Source organism: Ictidomys tridecemlineatus, chromosome 1 (genome assembly GCF_052094955.1).
Source record: "Ictidomys tridecemlineatus isolate mIctTri1 chromosome 1, mIctTri1.hap1, whole genome shotgun sequence".
Taxonomy (NCBI): domain Eukaryota; kingdom Metazoa; phylum Chordata; class Mammalia; order Rodentia; family Sciuridae; genus Ictidomys; species Ictidomys tridecemlineatus.
The window spans coordinates 94,399,841-94,415,618 of record NC_135477.1 but is presented as its reverse complement, the minus strand read 5'-3'; positions in this window follow the sequence as shown (position 1 = coordinate 94,415,618).

The window sequence follows — 15,778 nt, the reverse complement described above, 5'->3', positions numbered from 1 at the left end:
TTTAGTCCACTAACCTTCCAAAGAGACACCAAAAACACAATGATTGAAGGATGTCTTCTCCAGAAACAGTGTTGGAAATACTATCTACATTTAAAAAAGGGAATTGAATCCTTACTTTGTACCATATAAAAATCAATTCCAACTGTATTAAAAACTTAAATGTAATAGGGAAACTCTAAAATGACTAGAAGAGAAAACAGGGGGAAAGTTCCTTGACATTGCTCCAGGCAATGAGTCTATGAATATAATTACAAACGCAAGTCAACAAAAGCAAAATAAACAAACAAGACAACATTAAAAAGTTTCTACTCAAAGAAGAAAACAATCAATAGGACAAAGAGACTTTTGCAAAGTCAGAAAACATTTGCAAACCATGTATGTGAGAAGGGATCAATGTCAAAAACAAAAAGGGAGCTCATTCCATTGAACAGCAATAATAATAATAATAATAATAATAATAATAATAATGTAAAACAAGCAACAATTACTACAACAAAAACAAAATAGCCACCAAAATAGAAAGGCACTGGATTTTTAAAAAAATAGACAAAAGACTTGAATCAATGTTTTCCAAAGAAGACATGAGGATGGCCAATGGGTATAAGAAAAATCAAAACCACATTGAGATATCATTTCACACCTGTTAGGGTGGCTTTTATCAAAATGTCAAATGATATGAGCTCATAAGGACACATATAAAAGAGAATGTTTTTACATTTTTGGTGGAAATCTAAATTAGTAAAGTTTTTGTGGAAAACTGGAGATTCATCAAAAACCCCCAAACCGAACTACCATATGATCTATCAAACCACTTCTGTGTATACGTGTGTGTGTTTGTGGTGTGTGTGTGTGTGTGTGTATTTATAAATATATATATATATGAAAAGAAATTGGTATCTCAAACAGATTTCTGCCTTTTCGTGTTCATTGAAGCATTATACACAATAGTCAATGGAAATAACCTAAGGATCTGTCAGAGAATTAAGTAGATAGATAATGTATAGATAACATGTGGTACATAAAATAGAATTAATAAGTCTTAAAATGGCCAGAATTATTGCCATTTTTGATAATACAGATGAACATAGAGGAAATATTGTTATGTGAAATAAGACAAAATCAAATTCTACCTGATCACAGTAAAGGTGGAGTCTAAAGAAGTCAAGCTCATATAGTTGAAAAGTGGTTTCCAGAGCATATGTGTGGGAATGGGTATATTGGAACATATTGTGCAAACTTTCAGCTCTGAATCATATGTTATATCTGGAGATCTAATATTCAGATGGTAACTACATTTAATAATGATGTATTATACACTTGAAATTTCCCAAGAGAGCAGATCTTAAGTGTTCCAAACACCATAAAAATATTTTTCTTTTAAAAAGTTAAGTACTGAGGCTAGGGTTTTAGCTCAGTGATTAAGCCCTTGCCTAGCACATGTGAAGACCTGGGTTCTATCCTCAGCACCACATAAAAATAAATAAATAAAATAAGTTTATTTTGTTTATCTACAACTAAAAAAAAAAAAAACATGTGATGGGAGATGAGTGATGCAAGCAGCATCCAGGTATTTTAAGTAAGGGAAATCTTTTTAACAAATACTATTAAAGTAACTGGTTGACCATTCAGAAAAAGATAAGACTAGCTTCAAATCCCACACCACACACATGGGGGTAAACACCAAAGAGTAAATGGACTTGGATGTAAAAATCACAACCACACACATTTTAGAAAAAATGGATCCTCTGCTTTCTGTGAGTCAAAATCTAGATGTATAAAATCTGATATTTTTACTTGATAATAACAAAATTCATGTCAAAATAGTACATTAACAAAAATAAAATTCATACTATAAGAATGAATAAGCGTTACAAACTGGAAAGAAATGTTTTTCCATAACATTTCTGAGAAAATACTTATATCCAAAATAGATATCAAATACTCAAAAACAAAACAGTGCTTTTTAAAAAATTAAAGCATTGAAAAGATAATTAATTTTAAAAAATAAAGAAAATAATTAGTCATGGAAAATATTTTCAACATTTTTAGTTATTAGAGAAACATATACTAAACCCATCAGGAGATGCTAATGCATGCATATTAGAATGATCAAAATGAAAAATAGTGACATGCCAAATGTGGGTGAGGATGCAAAGCAATTGGAATGTGCATAATGTTGTAGTGAGAATAAAAATAAAAAGTCAATCATCTGGAGAAAAGTATGAAAGTTGGTTAAAAGTATAGTGACTATTCTCTCCTGTAATCCCATTTCTATGTATTTACCCTAGAAAAAATAAAAACTTTTAATTACACAAACACCTGTACAAAAATAGCAGCTCTATTCATAATCACCAAAACCTGGAAATAACACAGATGTTCTTCATTGATTGTAAAACTATACCACAACATATCATACCACAGCACACAAATTGGTAATAAAGATGAATGAATTCTTAGCATAAATAGTTTGAATAAATCTTTAAAACATTACACTGTGTGATGGAAGCCAATTGCAACTTGTTAAAACCTCTAAGTTTCCATTTGAATGGCTCCTGCAGCACAGCTATAGTCAGGGGAATAGATAAATGGATGCCAGCAGTTGAGAAGAGAGGGGTCCTGACCACAAGGCTCAGCATAGGGATATGCTGGGGCCTATGGAAGTGTGGACTTTGATTATGGTGGTGATATAATTAATCCACAATGTGCACAAATGGAAAGAAGCATGCAGCATAAGGGCCAATTGTATTGTGTGATGATAAAAAAGGTAATTGTATTGTGTGATAATAAAAACATGGAAAAATACCCTCGAAAACTACAAGAACATATACAGAAAAATATAAAATTCTTACAAATGTTGCAAGATTAGTTTTAGGAAAATGAATTATGATAGATATAAGGGGAGGATATAAAAGAAGTGAAAAAACTGGCCCAAAAAAACCCCCTTACTTAAGTGGTCCTTAAATACATTAAAAAATTATCTCAATCTTCCAATAAAACATAAATTTAAAACTATACTTAGATTATATTTTTTATATTTTATTAGTTCTCATTATTTATACATGACAGTATGAATAACATCATATTATACATAGATGGAGTATAACTTCTCATTTTCTATGGCTGCACATGATGTAGAATTTTACTGGTAGTGTAATCATATATGCACATAAGAAAGTAATGTCTGATTCATAAGAAAGTAATGTCTAATTCATAAGACTGTCTTTCCTAATCTCATTCTCCCTCCCTTCTGCTCATTCCCCTTTGTCTAATCTAAAGTACTTCTATTTTTCCCTACCCTTTCTCCTTATTGTGAGTTAGCATCCACATATCAGCCTTGGTTTTTTGAATTGGCTTATTTCACTTAACATGATAGCCTCCAGTTCCATCCGTTTACCAGCAAATGCCATAATTTCATTTCTCTTTTTGGCTAACTAGTATTTCACTGTGTATATACCTACCATATTTTCTTTATTGATTTATCTGTTGAAGGGCACCTAGGTTGGTTCCATAGTTTACTATTGTGAATTGAGGTGCTATAAATATTGATGTGGCTGCATTACTAGAGAATGCTGATTTTCAGTCCTTTGTGTATAAATGAAGGAGTGGGATAACTGGTCAAATGGTAGTTCCATTTCAAGTTTTCTGAGGAATCTCCATACTACTTTCCAGAGTGATCAGACTAATTTTCAGTTCTACAAGCAATATATGAGTGTACCTTTTCCCCCACATCCTTGGCAACATTGTTACTTATATTCCTTATAATTGCCATTCTGACTCAGGTGAGATGAAATCTCGGTGTAGTTTAAATTTGCATTATTTTTAACTGCTAGTGATGTTGAATACTTTTTTCATCTATTTGTTGACCAATTGTATTTCTTATTCTGTGAAGTTCCTCTTCAGTTCTTTTGCCCATTTGTTCATTGGGTTGTTTGGGGATTTTTGCTGATATTTGTGTGTGTGTGTGTGTGTGTGTGTGTGTGTGTGTGTGTGTGTGTGTTCTTTTATCCTGGAGATATATACTCTATCTGAGGTAAGATAGCAAAGATTTTATCATATTATATAGGCTCTCTCTTCACAGTCTTGATTGTTTCCCTTGGTGTGAGAAGGTTTTCAGTTTGATTCTATCCCATTTGTTGATTCCTGATTTTAATTCTTGCACTTTAAGAGTCTTGTTAAGGAAGTCATTTACTAAGCTTACATGATATAGATTTGGGCCTAGTAGGCCCAGGGTCTCTGGTCTAAAGCCTAAGTCTGTAATCCATTTTGATTTAAGTTTTTGCATGGTGAGAGAGAGTGGTTTAGCTTCATTTTGCTACATATGTATTTTCAGTTTTCCAGCACCACTTGTTAAAGAAGCTCTTTTCTCCATTGTATGTTTTTGGTGCCTTTGTATAGTATGAGATAACTGTTTTTATGTGGGTTTGTATCTGTGTCCTTTATTATGTACCATTGGTCTGCATGTCTATTCAGGTGCCAATATCATGTCATTTTTGTTATTGTAGCTCTGTAGTATAATTTTAAGGTCTGGTGGTGTGATGCCTCCTGCTTCACTTTTCTTGTGAAGTACTGCCTTGGCTATTCTGTGTATCATATTTTTACAAATAAATTTCATGATTTCTTTTTCCAGTTCTATAAAGAATGTCACTGGGATTTTACTAGGAATACCATTAATTTGCATAGCGTTTTTCATAGTATGGTCATTTTGAAAATGTTAATTCTGCCTATCCAAGTGCATGACAGATCTTTCCATCTTCTAAGATCTTCTTCAATTTCTTTCTTTAGTGTTCTGTGGATTTCATTGTTTGACTCTATTTTTTTGAGGATATTGTGAATGGAGTAGTTTTTCTAATTTCTTTTTCAGTAGATTCATCACAGATGTATAAGAGTGCAATTGATTTATGGGTGTTAATTTTATATCCTATGACTTTGCTGAATTCCTTTAGGAGTTCTAAAAGTTTTCTGATGCAGTTTTGTATGTCTTCTACATATAGAATCATGTCATTATCAGATAGTGATAATTTGAGTTCTTCTTTCCTTATTTGTATCCCTTTAATTCAGAAATTAAATTATGTTGTGTTGGCTAGAATTTCAAGGACAATGTTGAGTAGAAGTGGTGAAAGAGGACATCTTTGTCTTTTTCCAGTTTTTAGAAGGATTGTTTTCAATTTTTCTCCATTTAGAATGATGTTGGCCTTAGGTTTAGCATAGATAGGTTTTACAATGTTGAATTATAATATTACTATCCCTAGTTTTACCAATGTTTTAAACATGAATAGATGTTGTATGTTATTGAATGCTTTTTCTGCATCTATTGAGATAATCATGTGACTCTGTAAGTTTATTGATGTGATGAATTACATTTTTTTATTTCTGTATGTTAAACTACCCTTGCAACCCTGGAATGAACACCACTTGATCATGGTGTAATATCTTTAAATATGTTTTTGTACGTGATGGGCCAGTATTAAGAATTTTTGCCTCTATGTTCACAAGGGATATTGGTCTGAAGTTTTAGTTCTTTGAAGGTCCCGTAGCATTCAGTTAAGAATCTGGTTCTGAGCTTTTCTTTGTTGGTAGTCTTTTGGTGATGTCTTCAATTTCATTGCTTGAAATTGATATGTTTAATTTTTCTATGTCTTCCTTAATAAGTTTGGGTTGATTTATGTCTCTAGATTTTTTTTATGTCTTCACCATTTTCTATTTCATTAGAGTATAAATTTTCAAAAGAGTTTCTGATTATCATCTGTATTTCAGTACTATCCATCATGATTTTTCTTTTTCATCATGAATTTTAGTAATTGGAGTTTTCTTTCTCTTTCTTTTTTTTTAGTGTGGCTAAGTGTTTATCAACTTTTTAAAATTTTTTTCAAGAACCAACTTTTTGTTCAGTTGATTTTTTGAATTGTTTCTTTTGTTTCCATTTCATTGCTTTCAGCTCTAATTTTAATTATATCCTGTCTTCTGCTTTTGGTGTTGATTTTTTTTTTCTTTTTGTAGGGCTTTGAGATGTAATGTTAGGTTGTTTATTTGGTGTTTTTCTATACTTGTAATAACTGAGATCAATGCAATTAACTTTCCTCTTAGTTCTGTCTTTGTAGTCCCAGAGATTTCAGTATATTGTATTCCTATTCTCATTTACCTCAAGTATTTTTTTTATTTTCCTGATTTCTTCTGCTACCCATTGGTCATTCAATAGTGCATCATTTAGTCTCCAGGTGAAACAGTAGCTACTATTTATAATTTTATCATTGATCTCTAATTTGGTTGGCAGCCATTTTCTTTCAGAGTTTGGTATGTTATTCCAGGACCTCCTAACTTTGATGGTGTGGGTAGAGAAATGAGCTGAGATCTGATTTGGTTTCCTTCTAAATATAATCTGATATTTTTCTCTGGCAGTCTTTAAAATTCTATCCTTAAAGTATGTTAGAAATTTTCATAATAATATTTCTTAGTGTAGTTCTGTTGTGATTTTGTATATTTGGGGTCCTTTAAGCTTCCTGTATTTGATTTTCCATTTTCTTGTTTGGGTTTGGGAAATTTTCTGAAACTATCTCATGGAAAAGATTGTGCATTCCTACGGTTTGTATCTTTGTGTCTCATCTCTAGGTTTTAAATTTAGTCTTTTCATGTTAACTCATATTTCTCAGAAGTTCTGTTCATAGTCTTTTAATATATTTTCTCCATGATCAACTTTATTTTTAAGATTATATATTTTGTCTTCATTGCCTGAAACTCTGCCTTCCTAGTGGTCTAGTCTGCTGGTCATGCTTTTCATTGAATTTTCCATTTGGTTTATTGATTCCTTCATTTTGAGTATTTCTGTTTGATTTATTTTTAGAGTATTTATCTCTTTATTGAAGTGATACTTCACCTCCTGTATTTTCTCTCTAATTTTACTCCTTACAACATCCTTTGCCTCATGAGTCAGTTTAACTATGTACATTCTGAACTCCTCTAACATTTCTTCCACTGTGGTGTCAATAGATTCTATTATTGGAGCATGTTGGTTTGTATGAGGTAATTATTTTCCTTCCTTTTTGATATTTCTATTAATCGAGCACTATGGATCTGAGGAAATACCTTTTTTAGCCTATAGACTTATAGTGTCCCTGAAGAAATCCAATACCTTGCTTTTAAGGGGGAGACAAATAATAACAGTAACCAGTGTAAGCAATGTACAGCTTTAAACCAATTGTCTCCTGCTAAGACACCTATGATTCTGTTGTAATAAACAAATATGCTATTTTCAGTTATTATATACAATTTAAAAAAGTAAGTTTGCAAAAGGGTTTATAGTTTCAAATGTTGGACAAGGTGAGAACAGAAGTGATGTAGGATATGATGATTATGAGGAAGGAGCAGAGACTAAAGAAGTAAAAAATAAAAGAGAGAAAGAGGGAAAAATAGAGGTTGGCCATTAGCAGGATAAAAGAGAGAAAGAGAATCAGGGGAAGAGATAAGTGAGAGGAAAAAGCTATATAAAATAAAAATTTTAAAAATTAAAAATAGAAAAAAGTAAAAATAACAGAATATAAAACAAAACTAAAATATATTAATCAGAAATCCTAGTCCTCAATAAATATATGCCTAAAAATTATTGCTTTCAAAAATGGTAGAAATATGAGAGTGGGGGAAAAATCTTGATAAAAAGTTAGCTAAAAAATTGTTTCTGTTGAAGTCAGAAATTTTTTTCAATTTCCCTTTTCTATAGTGTTAGGTTTGAAGTGTAATGTTTGCTCCATCCTCAGGGTAGGGTTGCTTGTGTGAGAGGGTTAATCTTAGAAACAGAATTCCTAGTGGCAGAGTTTAGGTTTGTGCATGCTCCAGGGTCTTTTCTGAATGCCAATTGGTCTGAAGATTTTAAACAGTGCGCCTCCATGGTAAGCAATTGCTGGTCCATGCTGGTAGACTGCACCCCAGGGATGTTCTTTGGGTTCCACTCTCATGGTAGAGGAGTCACTTCTTAGCCCACTAAAGTCAAGGGTGAATCCCACAATTCCTAGTTTCGGTTTCATTATCCAGTGTCAATCTCTACAGACCTCACCCTTTTGAATTTTCAGTCAGAAGCTTCTCTCTTGGCCAGTCATGAAGCAGCCAGATTTAAAAATGGGAACAGAAGATCCAGGTGGGTTTCCATGACCATATTCCCCTGTGTAAAACTCCGTCCATGCTTGATTTTCTCCTGGTCACTTAGGTACGCTCTGTTGTCCAGCATGCATTGGTCTGACTTGGTTTTCAGGCCAGACTTGGGTCTTCAGAAACAGGCTCCATTGGCTGTTGACCTCTGCACCACAAGCTGTGAAATGATTCCTTCTTCTGTCCTCTGCTTGCCACCAGGAGAAGTGTGGTTTCTTTCCAGTAAAAAGATATTGTGCAGTGCACTTTACTATTTAGTCAGGAACTGTCTTTGATCTTTAAACTCTCAGTACCCAGACACTCCTTAGTCTCCCTGCATATGTGGGTTCCTTTAGTTCCCTTATCACTTTATTGCATTCATGGAGGAACTGTTTTGCCTTGTGCCTTCAGTCACTGCCAAGGCATTTCTTCTTATTTCATTATATTCAATCCCTTGAGTCCGCAGTCTGTTTTGAGTGTCCAGTATTCAATTCCAATAAGGTTCCCCCTAGTTTTTGTTCTTTCACCCACCTGGCTGAAAATCTGCCTGTCTGCTTTTCTTTGTTTCACACCGTTGAACAACCAGGAGAGCAATATCTCTATACCACCATCTTTCTTTCAGCTCAAATTACATTTCTTATTTATTGCGTTGGAAAATTGAATATCTATAACAAAATGCTTTCTCAGCAAATAGCTGGGACTAAGCCTTTTAAGCCAGTGGAAATATAGATTGTTAGAAATTTATGAATGGAATTTGACAACACATTGTTAAAAACACATGTGCATTTACTTTTGTTTTAGCAACTCTTATATGAATCTGCCCTAAATATTCATCAACATTAAAATATAATTTGCTTTTGCATTGCAGCATTGTTCTAATTGCAAAATATTGAAAAAGAGAAAAAACTAGTATCACTTATCAAAATAATCAGTACTGTTTATTTCTATATAAAGAAACAAAAGGACAAACTAAATACTAGGGAACTGTGTGTGTGTGTGTGTGTGTGTGTGTGTGTGTGTGTGTATTCCCATGAAAGGATAGGCAGAAAGTGGTCATAATAAGGAAAGGTAAAGGAAGTTCACACCTTTCAACACTTTAGTATGTTGGCCATTTGGAATCATGGTACTATTTCAAATACACACAAGACACATAAATAAATTCAATAACCATGGTAAAAAAGTGAAAGTGTAAAAAATATAGTCCATCTGAGAAGTTTAAGCTATGTTCTGTGTGTTTATATTAAGAGTCTCTTTTTTCTCATATTTTTGTAGACAATGGCTTTTCAATTTGTAGAAGGGAAAATCTAGGGTCCTAAATACAGATGATAAATGATCTAACCTACATTAATCAATACAGTTATCTTAAAACTCCCCATTGGGACTTAAAAGCTAATAACTTGGACATTGCTGGTTGGTGTTGTTGACAACAAGAGGATACAATGTCAAATGCCATCATTTATCTAATTTAATACAGAATTTACAGTGGCTTTCCCCATAAAATGTGTTAAATATCTTTTTTGAAAGAAAGATGTAACATAACATTTATGCCACATACTCTAGGCCTTTACAAAATCTTAAGATTAAATTCTGAAGTATTATATTTAAACTTCAGAAAAAAATTACTTTTTTAGACATGACTCTTAATAATACTCATTAAATTACATGCTATTTTTATGTGAAGGTATTTTCTAATTTTCTATAATTAACTCTGTATAAAACTTATTCTCTAGACCTTGCTCTCTTCTATACCTAACAAAAGATATTTAGAAAATAATGTTCTATACATTATTCATTGCATTATCCTATAAGAATAATCATTAAATGATGGTAATTATCATTCAAATTTTCAATGATTAGCCAGGTAATTAATTACTTTAAAATTATAATATGTTATCTACTCTGCCCCTTTAGAAACACATTAACTTTATTGAACTCTGAAGGATTTTCTATGTTCTTAAATCTGTAGAACTTGAGGACATGCAAAACAACCCTCTACAGCAATTGTTCTAAATTATAGTAAGAAATCAAGTCCATGTCCAGACATTTAGGAACTACTTAGATAGAGAAGACAGTACAAACTGACTGAGGAAAATATAACTTTGAAATTGGTAGGAAATATTAGGACAAAAATCAAAATTAGAAAGATGTCTGACTTTCATAATTCATTTAAAAGCATTTAGTCATTAAAGTAAAAATAATAAAATGTACAATGAAAGAAAACAAACACACATTACTTAACATGGAAAAGGTGGGAAAAACTTCAACATAAGAAAATTTAAATTAGATTTTTTACAACATAAAACTTGTGGGAATTTTATTAGTCATCTTTATATATAATTTTAGACTGTATCTCCAACATGAATTACATTAAGCAGTATTTATCAGATGGCATGAACATTAATGTGTGTGTGTGTGTGTGCGTGTGTGTGTGTGTGTGTGTGTGTGTGTGTGTGTGTGTGTGTTTCATATCTCTGGATGTATGCAAAGTATATTCACACCAATTCGTGTTTGTATACATGTACTTTCGATGATAATGTCCATCACATTCCACCATCCTTTCAAACCCCATACCTTGTCCCATTCATTCCCACCCCTCTGCACTATCTAGAGCTTATCTATTCCTCCCACGCTCCCCCTCCCTATCTCACTATGAATCAGCTTCCTTATATCAGAGAAAACCTTTGGCTTTTGTTTTTTTTCAGATTGGCTCACTTCACTTAGCATTATCTTCTCCAACTGCATCCATTTACCTGCAAATGCCATGATTTTATTCTCTTTTATTGCTAAGTAATATTCCATTGTGTATATATGCCACTTTTTTATTCATTCATCTATTGAGGGGCATCTAGGTTGGTTCCAGAGTTTAGCTATTGTGAATTGTGTTGCTATAAGCATTGATATGACTATGTTCCTGTAGCATGCTATTTTTAAGACCTTTGGGTGTAGACCAAGAAGAGGGATAACTGGGTCAAATGGTGGTTTCATTCCCAATTTTCCAAGAAATCTCCATACTGTTTTCCCTGTTGGTTGCACCAATTTGCAGTCCCACCAGCAGTGTATGAGTGTACCTTTTTTCACCACATCCTCGCCAAAACATTTATTGTTGTTGTACTCTTAGTAGCAGTCATTCTGACTGGAGTGAGATGAAATCTTAGAATAGTTTTGATTTGCATTTCTCTAAGAGATGATAAACATTTTTTCATATATTTGTTGATTGACTATATATCATCTTCTGAGAGGTGTCTGTTCAGTTCCTTGGCCCATTTATTGATTGGGTTATTTGTTTTGTTACTGATTAGCTTTTTAAGTTCTTTATATACCCTAACGATTAGTGCTGAAATAAATGAAAGAATATTGGTATTAGTTCTTCTTTAAAGGTCTTGTAAAACTTGGCTGTGTATCCATTTTGTCTTGGACTCTTCTTGGTTGGTAGGCTTCTGATGGCATCTTCTATTTTGTCATTTGATATTGGCCTGTTTAAATTGTGTATATCATCCTGATTAAATTTAGGAAAATCATGTGACTGATGAAATTTGTCAATGCTTTCAATATTTTCTATTTTATTGGGGTACAAGTTTTCAAAATAATTTCTAATTATCTTCTGTATTTCTGTAGTGCCTGTTGGGATATTATGTTTTTCATCATGCATGTTAATAATTTGAGTTTTCTCTCTCTTTCTGTTCATTAGTGTAGCTAAGGGTCTACCAATTTATTTATTTTTTTAAAGAATCAATTTTTGTTCTGTCAATTTTCAATTGTTTCTTTTGTTTTGATTTCATTTATTTCAGCTCTAATTTTAATTATTTTCTTCCTTCTACTGCTTCTGATTTTGATTTGTTTTTCTTTTTCTAGTGTTTTAAGATGTAATGTTAAATCATTTATTTGTTGACTTTTTCTTCTTTTAAGGAATGAAACCAATGCAATGAACTTTCCTCTTAGAACTTCCTTCTTAGTGTCCCAGAGATTTTGATATGTTGTATCTGTGTTGTCATTCACTTCTAAATTTTTTTTTAATCTCCTCCTTGATGTCTTCTATAACCCATTGTTCATTCAGTAGCATATTATTTAGTTTCCAGGTGTTAGGGTAGTTTTTATTTCTCATTTTTCATTGATTTATAATTTCATTCTATTATGATTGGATAGAATTCAGGGTAGTCTACTTTTTTATATTTGCTAAGAGTTGCTTTGTGACAAAGTATATGACCAATTTACAGAAGGATCTATGTGCTGTTAAGAAAAAAGTGTATTCTATCATTGAAGGATGAAATATTCTCTATATGTCAGTTAAGTCTAAGTTATTGATTGTATTATTGAGTTCTATAGTTTCTTTGTTCAGCTCCTGTTTGGAAGATCTATCCAGTGGTGAGAGAAGTGTGTTCAAGTCACTTAGAATTATTGTGTTGTGATCAATTTTACTCTTGAACTTGAGAAGAATTTGTTTGATGAACATATATGCTCCATTTTGGGGGCATATATATTTATTATTGTTAAGTCTTGTTGGTGTATGATTCCCCTGAGCAGTATGAAATGTCCTTCTTTATCCCTTTTGATTAACTGTAGCTTGAAGTCCACTTTATTTGATATGAGGATGGAAACCCCTACTAACTTCAGCAGTCCATTTGAATGATATGATTTTCCCCAAACTTTGACCTTCAGTCTGTGTATGTCTTTTCATAAAAGCTGAGTCTCCTGGAGACAGCATACTGTTAGGTTTTTATTTAAATCCAATCTGAGAGCCTATGTCTTTTTATTGGTGAGTTTACTCCATTAACATTCAGGATTATTATTGAGTCATTACTTATATTCCCAGCCATTTTTGTATTTAACTTGACTTGGTTTCTCCATTAATTAGTGTAATACCTCCCTCTGCTGATTTTCATTGTTGTTTTTCATTTCCTTCTCATGAATTTTTTTTGTCAAGAAAGTTTTGTAGACTTGATTTTCTTGGTGTAAATTCTTTTAACTTTTGTTTACCATGGAAGGTTTTTATTTCATCTTCAAATACAAATATAATTCTGCTAGATATAAGATTCTTGATTGGCATCTATTTTCTTTCTTTCAGAGCTTGATGTATGTTGTTCCAGCATCTTCTAGCTTTCAGAGTGTGGATTGAAATATCTACAGTTATCTTAATTGGTTTTCCCCTATATGTAATTTGATTCCTTTCTCTTCTTTCTCTTACAGCTTTTAATATTCTCTCTTTATTCTGTATGTTGGGCATTTTCATTATATTGTACCTTGGTGTGGCTCTGTTGTTATTTTGAACACTTGGCTTCTTATAAGCTTCTTGAATTTGGTTTTCCAGTTCATTCTTCCTGTTTGGAAAAAAAATTATAATATTATTTCATTGCATAGATTGTTCATTCCTTTAGCTTGGAACTCTATGCCTTCCTCTGTCCCAAAACTCTTAAATTTGGTCTTTTTATGTTATTCCATATTTTTTGAATGTTTTTCTCATTTCTTTTTTATCACTTTCACTCTGTGGTCTATATATTTTGTCTTCATTGTGTGAGGTTCTGTCTTCCAAGTGGTCTACTCTGTTGGTGATGCTTTCAATTGAACCTTTAATTTGGTTATTGTTTCTTTCATTTCAAGGATTCCTGTTTTTTTTTTTTTAGAACTTCTATCTCCCTATTGAAGTAAACTTTTGCTTCCTGTATTTGTTCATGTAGCTCTTTTTCAAAACAATCTTTTGCTCCCTGTATTTTCACTCTTATATCATCCTTTAATTCACAGAACACTTTAAGTCTTTACATTCTGAATTCCATCTCTGTCATATCTTCTTCTGTGCTGGCCATGGATTCTAATAATCTGGTATTTTGATTTTTGGGGGGCACTTTTTCCCCTGTCTATTCATGTTGCTTATGTGTCTTCCCTTCTAGTGCTGTGGGTCCAAGGCATTACTGTTTTATCCTATATGCTTATTGTGTTCCTGTAGTGTTCCAATACCTCTCCTTTGTGGGGAAGGACAATGTTAAAAGATCCCAATATAAACAATATACCACCTATAAACAATTTGTTGTTATTCTGATGTTTACAGTTTGGTAACAATGTACAGAAATGTTGAATTTGATTATTATCTATAAATATAATTAGTGAGTTTGTAAAAGGGTTTACAGTTTCAAATAGTGGACAATAAACTGGGGGTGAGGTGTAGAATGATGTACTGAGAGGGTAGGATGTGAGGATATAGAGTTAATATACCTTCAGAAGTATGAAAGAGAAATCTTATGAAGAAGGTTAGTGGCAGAATAAACAGGAAGTAATTCTGGGTAGACAAGTATGTGGGAAGATAATAGAGTACATAAAACAAATGTGGCATATTTACACAATGGAATATTACTCAGCAATAAAAGAGAATAAAATCATGGCATTTGCAGGTAAATGGATGCAGTTGGAGAAGAAATGCTAAGTGAAGTTAGCCAATCCTCAAAAAAACAAATGGCGAATGTTTTCTCTGACATGAGGTGGCTGACTCATAGTGGGGTAGGAAGAGGAAGCATGGGAGGAATAGATGAACTCTAGATAGGGCAGAGAAATTGGAGGGGAAGGGGTAGGGCAGGAGGTTAGCTATGATGGTGGAATGTGATGGACATCATTATCCAAATACATGTATGAAGACATGAATTAGTGTGAACATACTTTATATACAAACAGAGAGATGAAAAATTGTGCTGGTATCTCTGCTCTCAGGATGGTGAAGGTAACCAGGGTGGGAAGGCTGATCCTGGTGCAGGGCATCTAAAAATGAAGTGTGGCACCCGCCAGTTCCTGAAGGGAAACAACACCTCAAGGCTCTCTTTTTGGGTCCACTGGTATGAATTGAGCGTGGTGTCCTATCTCCCTATCATGCCTGAAGATTTCCCAGTTCATGGTCTCTCTGTTAGTCTCCAAACTGTTGCACCCTCTCCCTCTCCTTTACTAGTTTCCAATTAAGGAACTCTCACTGAGGCTCCCTTGGACAGAGCCCTTGTTGCACTGCACACCCATTCCACTAAGAGCTCTTTTGTGTTGGGCAATTAGTGTGCTGGATTACCGGCTGCTGGGGAAAGGGGGGAGTTGGAAACCTGGAGCCTGGCCAGCTGGAGTTCCAGTCTTGGAGCTGCCTCCACCAATGATGGTATGGCAGGTGGAGGAGGGTTGCTTCCAGCACTGGGGTGTTGGGTCGAGTGATGGTGTTGTGCTATATGGTTGTGTGATGTGTTTAGATATGAGCTCTGTGGCGTGCACTTTTGCGGGTGTTGGCTGTCTTCAGAGCCTGTGGGATATCCCCAGGTGAAGGCAGACTACTGCCTGCAGAGGAGTATGACAGTTGCTAGTGAGTGGCACAATGGAGGCAGCAGAGGGAGCCCCATGCTGATAGATGAGAGTGGCAGCTGGAGTTCCTGTGGGTGGGTAGCTGCTGAGTGTCAGTGTGTGAGTGGAGTGGCATCTGGGAGTTCTGGGCCAGTACTGATGTGGTAATCCTGCTAAGGCACTAGCAAGCCCTGAGTGGGCTAGTAGTTAGGAACTGGGTGTCAGGAGCTGGGAGTCTTGCTCTAATGCTGAGGCCCGAAGATTTATGCACTAGAGCAGCTGTGTAGGGGTCCTCTCTCACTCTCAGAGAAGCAGTATTCCCACTAGTTGAAATCTTGGTCACAGGGTGACAGAGAATGTTGCTTTC